General features: G+C 31.0%; 1 pseudogene; it reads right to left on the minus strand.

Annotated features, from left to right (window-relative positions):
• Positions 1–3,840: 3,840 nt before the first annotated feature.
• On the minus strand, positions 3,841–7,428 carry LOC105108769 (uncharacterized; annotated as a pseudogene).
• Between the last annotated feature and the right edge of the window lie 248 nt (positions 7,429–7,676).

A 7,676-nucleotide genomic window follows, 5' to 3' on the forward strand; every position in this document is an offset into this window, starting at 1 on the left:
TTATTATTATTACTACTACTACTACTATTACTACTACTATTACTATTATTATTATTATTACTACTATTGTTGTTGTTGTTATTGTTGTTTTTGTATTATTGTTATCTATAATATATACAATTAACCTCCTTGTGATTCGACCCCGGTCTTGTTGGGTTATTTATTACTTCGACACTCTAGTACTTAGAAGAAGACATTAATTTTTTGGTCATGTCATAACTCCTACCATAAATTCAATGGTTAACTTGGGTTGACTCAGGTCTTTTTCTTATAATCTTTTTTAAAATGATTTTTTTTTCAATTTTATTCTTCAGTATCAAGTTGATTAGGAATTAAGATCTGATTTGTTTTTCAATTTTTTTCTATAGGGTTATTATAATCTTATAACTTGAATTGACTCTATTTGTATCAAGTTGATTAGGAATTAAGATCTGATATTTTTTTTTCAATTTTTTTTTCTATAGGGTTATTATAATCTTACAACTTGAATTGACTCTATTTTTTTTTTCAATTTCATTATCTAATATATGGTTAATTAGGAATTAAGATTTATACTTTTTATAATTTTCATTCTATATGACTATCACAATCTTATTACCCGTGAGTAAGTTTCACAAGTTAACTCTATTTGACTCATGCTTTTTTTTTTAATAACAAATATTTTACAATTTCATTTTCCAATATTAGGTTGGCTGGGAATTAGGATTTATATTTTTTATTTTATTTCTATGAGGTTATTATAATCTTATTACCCGTGTTGTAAATTTTTTGGGTTAACTCTGTTTGACTCAATTTGTTTAATAGAATTTTTTTTTACAATTCCATCCTCCAAGATTGGGCTGGTTAGGACTTGATCTTCTTTTTTTCTATGATGTTATCTCATTCTCATGACTTATGTCGTGAATTCAGTGGGTTAACATGGTTGACTCGAGTCTTTTTTTATTATTTTTTTAATTGAATATTTTTTAAATTCATCTTTTAATATTAAGTTGGTTTGAAATTAAGTTTCATATTTTTTTTAATTTTTTTATAGGATTTATCATGTTCTCATGACTCGTGTTTCGAGTTTGAGGGGTTTAGTCAGCTTGATTCAAGTGGCCTTTATTTATTTGTTTTCTTGAATTTTATCTTTCAATTTGTGGTTGTTTAAGAATTAAATTTCATGATTTATCTTAATTTGCTTTATATGAAGACTATCACAATTTTATAATCTAATATATGAGTTTTGTAAGTTAATCATAGTTTGCTTGGATCAATCTAGTTCATTGGTGTATCATAATCTCATTATTTTAAAAATATGTCTTTCAATATGCATAATATCTTGAGTTCATCAAGTAGTTTTTTTCAGCTAGAAAATATCTTAGCGCGATGCTTTATTACTATTATTTTTACAAGTTGGCACTTACAAGATGATTGACTGATGCAAAACAATGATAAGCTAATCAAAGTTATATATTGCTCTCTATTTTGATTGTCAATTAATAAAATGTAAGTAATAGGAAAATATAAGATGAGAATTTACTAATTGAAAGATGGTTATTAAAAAAAAAACCAAAAAGCATCAATGTTTATCAAAAAAACTAAAAAGCTTCAATGTTTTACTGTAGAGCAACATTTATTATATTATGAATTTTTAGTGTAATGACATTCTAAAAAAAAAAAGAGGTAAAATGATCTTTTCATAGGATTCAATTAATATTTTCAAATTAAATGGAGTGAATCAGTTTTTTTATATTTTTGTTGTACAATAAAATTACTAATTTATCCTTAAAATAAAAAAAAAATTGCTTGCTTGACAAGGGCTTCATGGTCTTTTTGCTTTTTTCAAAACAATTAAAAGATTATAATACCCTTGAAAGAGAAAAATACTAAACAAAATTGGAGGGCTTTTCATCTTTTTATCATGATTTATTTTTATTATTCTCAATTTAAATGAGAAACAAATCAATCTTTTAATAAATATTAAATATTATACAACAAAGTTTCTAATACATGATATGTATATGCCACTAAATGACATCATCCATGCTTTTATGGTGGTACATGCACCAATACTTGACGATCAAAAATTGCCACCCACCATGTCTCTTGAATAGTCTTATGGCACTAGAAACAATAGGATGGAGCATTAGTTCATGGTGGTGGGTTTTTGTTCTTCTCCTTTATCTTTTCTCTCTTCTGTTATAAATTTAAATCTAAACTTTTAAAATTTAATTATGTTATTTAATTTATATTTATTTTAATTTTAACCTTTGTTGTTTTGATTGATATTTGTGTTGATTTTTATTTTTTTAATTTAATTTTATCTTTCAGTATTTTATTTTATTGTTGTTTTCAATTAGGTTCTTATTCTTTTATTTTTTTTCCATTTTATCCCTAAAAATTTTATTTCATTTAATTTTTTTATGTAATTTAGTCCTTAATTTTTTCATTACTAATTTTTTATCATTTTCTTGATTCTTTTTTGTTTTTAATTTAGTTTCTAATTTTTTTCTTTCAATTAGTTTTTGTAACAGATTTGTTTCTTATTGTTTTTATTGCTATTTGTTTGGATTTTATATTTTTTATGATTGTAAATTTTGTTTTTTTATTTTTCATGTATGCATTTTATATGTTAATCTTGCTCTCATGACTCAAGTCATTGGTTTTGAATATTAGCATGATTTAAGTTTGATCTTTTTTAGGTTTATTATTACAAATTGATTTTTTTTTCAATCTCATCATTCAATATTGGGTTATTGGGCCTTAAGTTTTATGACTTGTTTCAATTTATTTTATGGAGTTATTCTAATCTTATATCTCGGTAATAAGTTGTTCGGGTTAACCTGTGTTGATTTGAATTGTTTTTTTTTTCTTGATGTTTTTTTCAAATAGATTTTTTTTTCACTTTTATTGTCTTTTATATAGGGTTGTCCTAGGTTTGAGTTAAGTAGGGTAGATTTGAGTTTTTTTTTCTAGTGTTTTTTTATTGATTTAACTTTTTTTAACTTTTTTTTTTTTAATTTTAATTTTTTATTCCAATCACATTTGGCATGTAGAGGTTAGTTAAGTTACGACTCAAGATTTTTCTAATTTTAATTTTTTATTCCAATCACATTTCACATGTAGAGATTAGTTAAGTTACTTTGGATTGACTCAAGATTTTTTTTAATTAATTCTATTTTAAATTATTTTGTTTTACCTTAAGCTTTATAACTTAAATTATTCTAGTCTCCTATCCCGGATTTAATCAAACTATCCCAAGTTAATAAACTGTTAACAAACTATTCCAAGTTAATTTGAATTATCATCGCATGGATATCCTTTTCTTTTTTTTTAACGGACTCGCAGCATAATACAATAACACGGGTAATCTATATAGCATATCACTGCAAGTTGTTGTTTTTAGTATCTTGATACTTCAAAATTCGAGGTTGAAACTACCTCCATTAAACTTCTTAAATTTCTTGCTACCCACGCATTCAAGCTCGGTCAATCCTATAGTTAGCCATCTAAAAATCAAATCAGACTCTAAAATCTGTTTACAGCCTCTAAAGTCAGATACAGAACATCCCCTAAGCTGTCCTGCATCAAACCACTGTTTATAAATCACTATGTACAAATCCAGATCAGGATCACGAGATCAGGCTACCCCATCTGCAAGATCTCGGTTGATACAATGGGTGCACCCCATTTTGCAAGCCATCGTGCGAAATAAAGGATTAGATATGCTCCAAAATAATGTTGTGGTCAGTGTTGGAATCATATCCTGAGAATTAAAATGATGGGGCATAGCAACTTGGGTTGGTGGTATCACACCAAAATATTGGCGACAACAAAATTCGAGAGGACAACAAGAACTATGAAAAAAAGTTAAGAATAGAATTGGAAAGTAGAGATGAGAGAATAAGAATTTCTCTTTTAATCCCTTCCAGTATTAGCATGTGGTTACAACTATGCCACTCTTCTAACAATGGCTATACAGATTAAGAATATTGCTTTCTTATTTGACCATTTTATAATCTTCCAAAAATTATTAACGGAATGGTTTGTCAGGGCAAGGATGCCATCAGTCTCTTAGTTTAACGCCGGTCTTTTGTTCACTTCTATTCTGCTACCACAACTTGCTACAAAGAAATTCACATTTTCTTTGAAACTGTGTTGGCTCTCTAAGTTATCAACTCCAGCTACCTCAAGCATTGATAGAACTCGCGGTGCCATCTTGAAAACACTCTGTTTTGAGCTTTAGAATGAAAGCGAAAGCACCATAGCAGGGGATGTGCATCACTGCTACAGATAAGTACCTTCAAATAATTCCATTTCAGACGAGAAAATGAATCGCCGTATATTTCTTTAGAGTGAAGACACTTTATATAATGGCTTCATTGGCATGATTCTTGACAGAACACTAAGATTGTGCAGGTTAAATTACAAAACTTAAGCAATGAGTTGATATCTTTTATGTTAATTTTTCTCAAGTTTGAACGTAACCTGGGACAAAATAAGGCAATCAGTTGGTTTTGTTCTGTGCCATTTCTACTTTCAGTTGAAGATAATTTGAGAGCATAAGTTGTTCTAGTTTATAAGGGGATGGAGTGATGTTTAAGAGTCAATACCATAAAGGAGAATACGGAGATGACAAGTCAAGGAATGGATAGGGCCACCTGTTTAGACAATAACAGAACAGTACAGTGAGAAAACAATAATAAAACTTGATTTCATCAAAAGGAGAAGAGGAAAGGGTTTTACCAAAGTCTGAAAGTGGCGTGGACAATCCACTGGAATAGGACATATACTATTGTCCAAATGAAGAAATACGCGATCCGGAACAAAGGAAACCTCTGAAAGTGTTAACAAGTTCAAATTTTAATTTCATTGAAGAAGCTGGAAAATGATTTGTGGAACGAGCCGAGGAATCTCACCAAGCAATTTAAAGCAGTATCACCAAGTAGAAAAATGGCATTGAGTGAGTGCATACTGATGATCAACTGCAATGAAAAAAAAACGATACATTGTTTAGAAAACCAAGAAAAGAAGCAAATTAGCCATTAAGCTGTTTATCTTCATCTACTGAGATGCCGATATGAGTGTGTGAGACCTTCATGGATAAGTTCTGGATATGGTTTTATTCTAAAATTAACACTAGTTGGAGAAGTAATGATAACTTACAGCATTTAGTTGGTAATCTTTGCTTGCAAGAAACGGGACAAGGACGAACCAAAAGACAGAGTCTGTGAGCATAACAGCCCCTGCATTCATCTGTTTCCATGAATGAGAAGTGTCAGCAACTTACCATATTCAAATTGTTGAATCCATATAATCCATGATGTATACAAAGTAAAAGGAAAACGGCATAAAAGCATTGGCGAGCAGGACTTGTGTCCACCTGATTTACTGCCTTCCGTTGTTCTTCTGGTTCCTGACTTAACTTTCCGATTTCAAATATGAACGTTAAGAAAGAGTAGTCCCTTAGTGAAATGACCCTGCTTTTCAGCTCTTATGCCTTGGTATGGACCTCTTAATTTTTCATAAACAGACGAAAGGTTGAGCAACAAACCCTAACAAGGAACTACTCATAATGGGATTGAGAATTGAGCTTTCATGTCACATTAAACTGAAGTAAAAGCATATTAGAACTTTCATGTTCCTGTGTCAGCATTCGCGGACAGAATATCTTCTAATGCTTGATGTATAAAAATGTTCTTTACAGGTTCTGAGTGAAAACGAGCTCATTACATTAAGAATATCATTTGAATAAAATATAAAAGTACAATATATTTGGCCAAATTTACCTAGTGATTTACAGACAAGTTACCTGAAAAATGATTTGAAAGATGAAAGCCCATTTCCCTGCAGGTTGGCGAACGTCAGGTATTTCACGGGAGTTTGAGCTTTCCATAGCCATGGAAGTCTTAGAACCTTTTCCAAGTGCTGAAGTTACACAACATCCTTGCTCTGCATCTGCCTCTACGCTATCAACCTTATCACCACCAACTCTTTTGTGATATTGGTAACATCCACGCATGGAGAGCAAGGAACCAAGCTGCAAATAAACTTGAGATTACTATTAAGCAGAGAACACATGTAAGAAAAAATCAGGCTAATAGGCTCTTTGATGACATAAAACTCACCCCAAAATAAATTGTGACTGAAGTAAAAGTCCACCTGTTCAGGACCAAGAAACATCACCAATCAATAACATCGGATATAATTGGTGAAATCAATAATTGAAACATCATAAAAAGTATGAAATTTATACTAAGCAAGAGATAAACTCTTGAAAAAGGACATCTTACTGGGTATAGTAGTAAAATATGCTGCCTCCATCCATCAAGACTGCAATTGCAAGCAACACCGACAGCACAATGAAAGCAAAAAGTCTGAAAACTAGCAACCAGGCAGGGTGGATTCCTTTCAGGCATGGCATCCAAGTTTCATCATCATACAAAGAAGCTTCTGCTTCTTGCTTGTTCTCTCCATTATCACGTTCCACTTTGTGAGGACGTTCATTTTTCCATATAAGAATAGATGCAGTAATCATCAAGATTAAGACCCAAGTGGCACAGAGGAAGAACCTCCAGTTAAGCCAGTAACTGGAAAGGGTTGTGTTGGCAGTCATGACTGGTTGCCACGTATCTTTGGGAGATCCTGTTATAAAACTCATTCTGTCACTTCTACTTTTCTGATTGTTGACTGTCTATGTATGATTAATGGTTTGATGTTGAAGAAGAAATGTTTTAACTGTTTCTTATGGAAGAAGGAATGAAGATGAATTTGGAACTTTGAAAGTTGAATGAAATGAGATAGACAATCAAGTGATAACCCAAAAAATTCGTTAGAATGCTGGAAAAAAATGGAATTTGACTAAAAATAAAGCGTATTGGTATCGTTTCCTTAGGGGAAAAATGAAGAAATTGTTATGAGAATCAATTCAAAGGGAAAACGAAGAGAATGATTGAATTAAAGGGAATAACAGAACAATTCTGAGAAACTAAAGCTTTGAGAAATGATGTGTGACACACATATTACAGTTACAGTTCTATGAACCAAGTGAGAAGAATAGATTGGTGGAAGAGTTAGCTCAAATGCTCAAATCCACATTCGAAACACACAAATATTCTTGAATCCACGCTAAAACAATATGAAAGCCAAGCAGAGTTTGTAGGTGCCATAAACAGACCACAATTAAGAGAAGAGCTCCTATTAGTTATAGGTGGTTATAGTTATATATAACTCAACTTCACAACAACCAGAGAAGATGTGACCCAACGGGGAAGTTCAAAATATCAAAACCCCATTTTGATTTTGATCTCCTCAACGCCTTAAACTAATCAGAAATTCCAAACTTTTGGTGGGTTCTTGCACAGAAAGATAAAATGCAAGCTTATTGTATTAAAAATTTGAACACACAAAAGAAGCAACCAAATTCTAAGTGAAGGGAAGGTTGATACGTACAAGGGAAAGCAAGAACATTGTTGTGGTGTATAAGAGCCTACAAGAAGATGCTTTGCTTCTTTACTTTGGAGAGAAACTAAATAAAGGAGAAAAATATAAAAAATAAAAACAATAAAAGAGAGAGGAAGATACAGAGAGAAGATAAAAGGATGGTCTGCTTTGAGCAGACGCTTCTCACTTTTTCACTTCTTATTATTTCAAGAAAAGAAAAACAAATCGTGAAAATAGACCTGACACTTTGA

This window comes from Populus euphratica, unplaced genomic scaffold (assembly GCF_000495115.2).
Source record: "Populus euphratica unplaced genomic scaffold, PopEup_1.0 scaffold198.1, whole genome shotgun sequence".
Taxonomy (NCBI): domain Eukaryota; kingdom Viridiplantae; phylum Streptophyta; class Magnoliopsida; order Malpighiales; family Salicaceae; genus Populus; species Populus euphratica.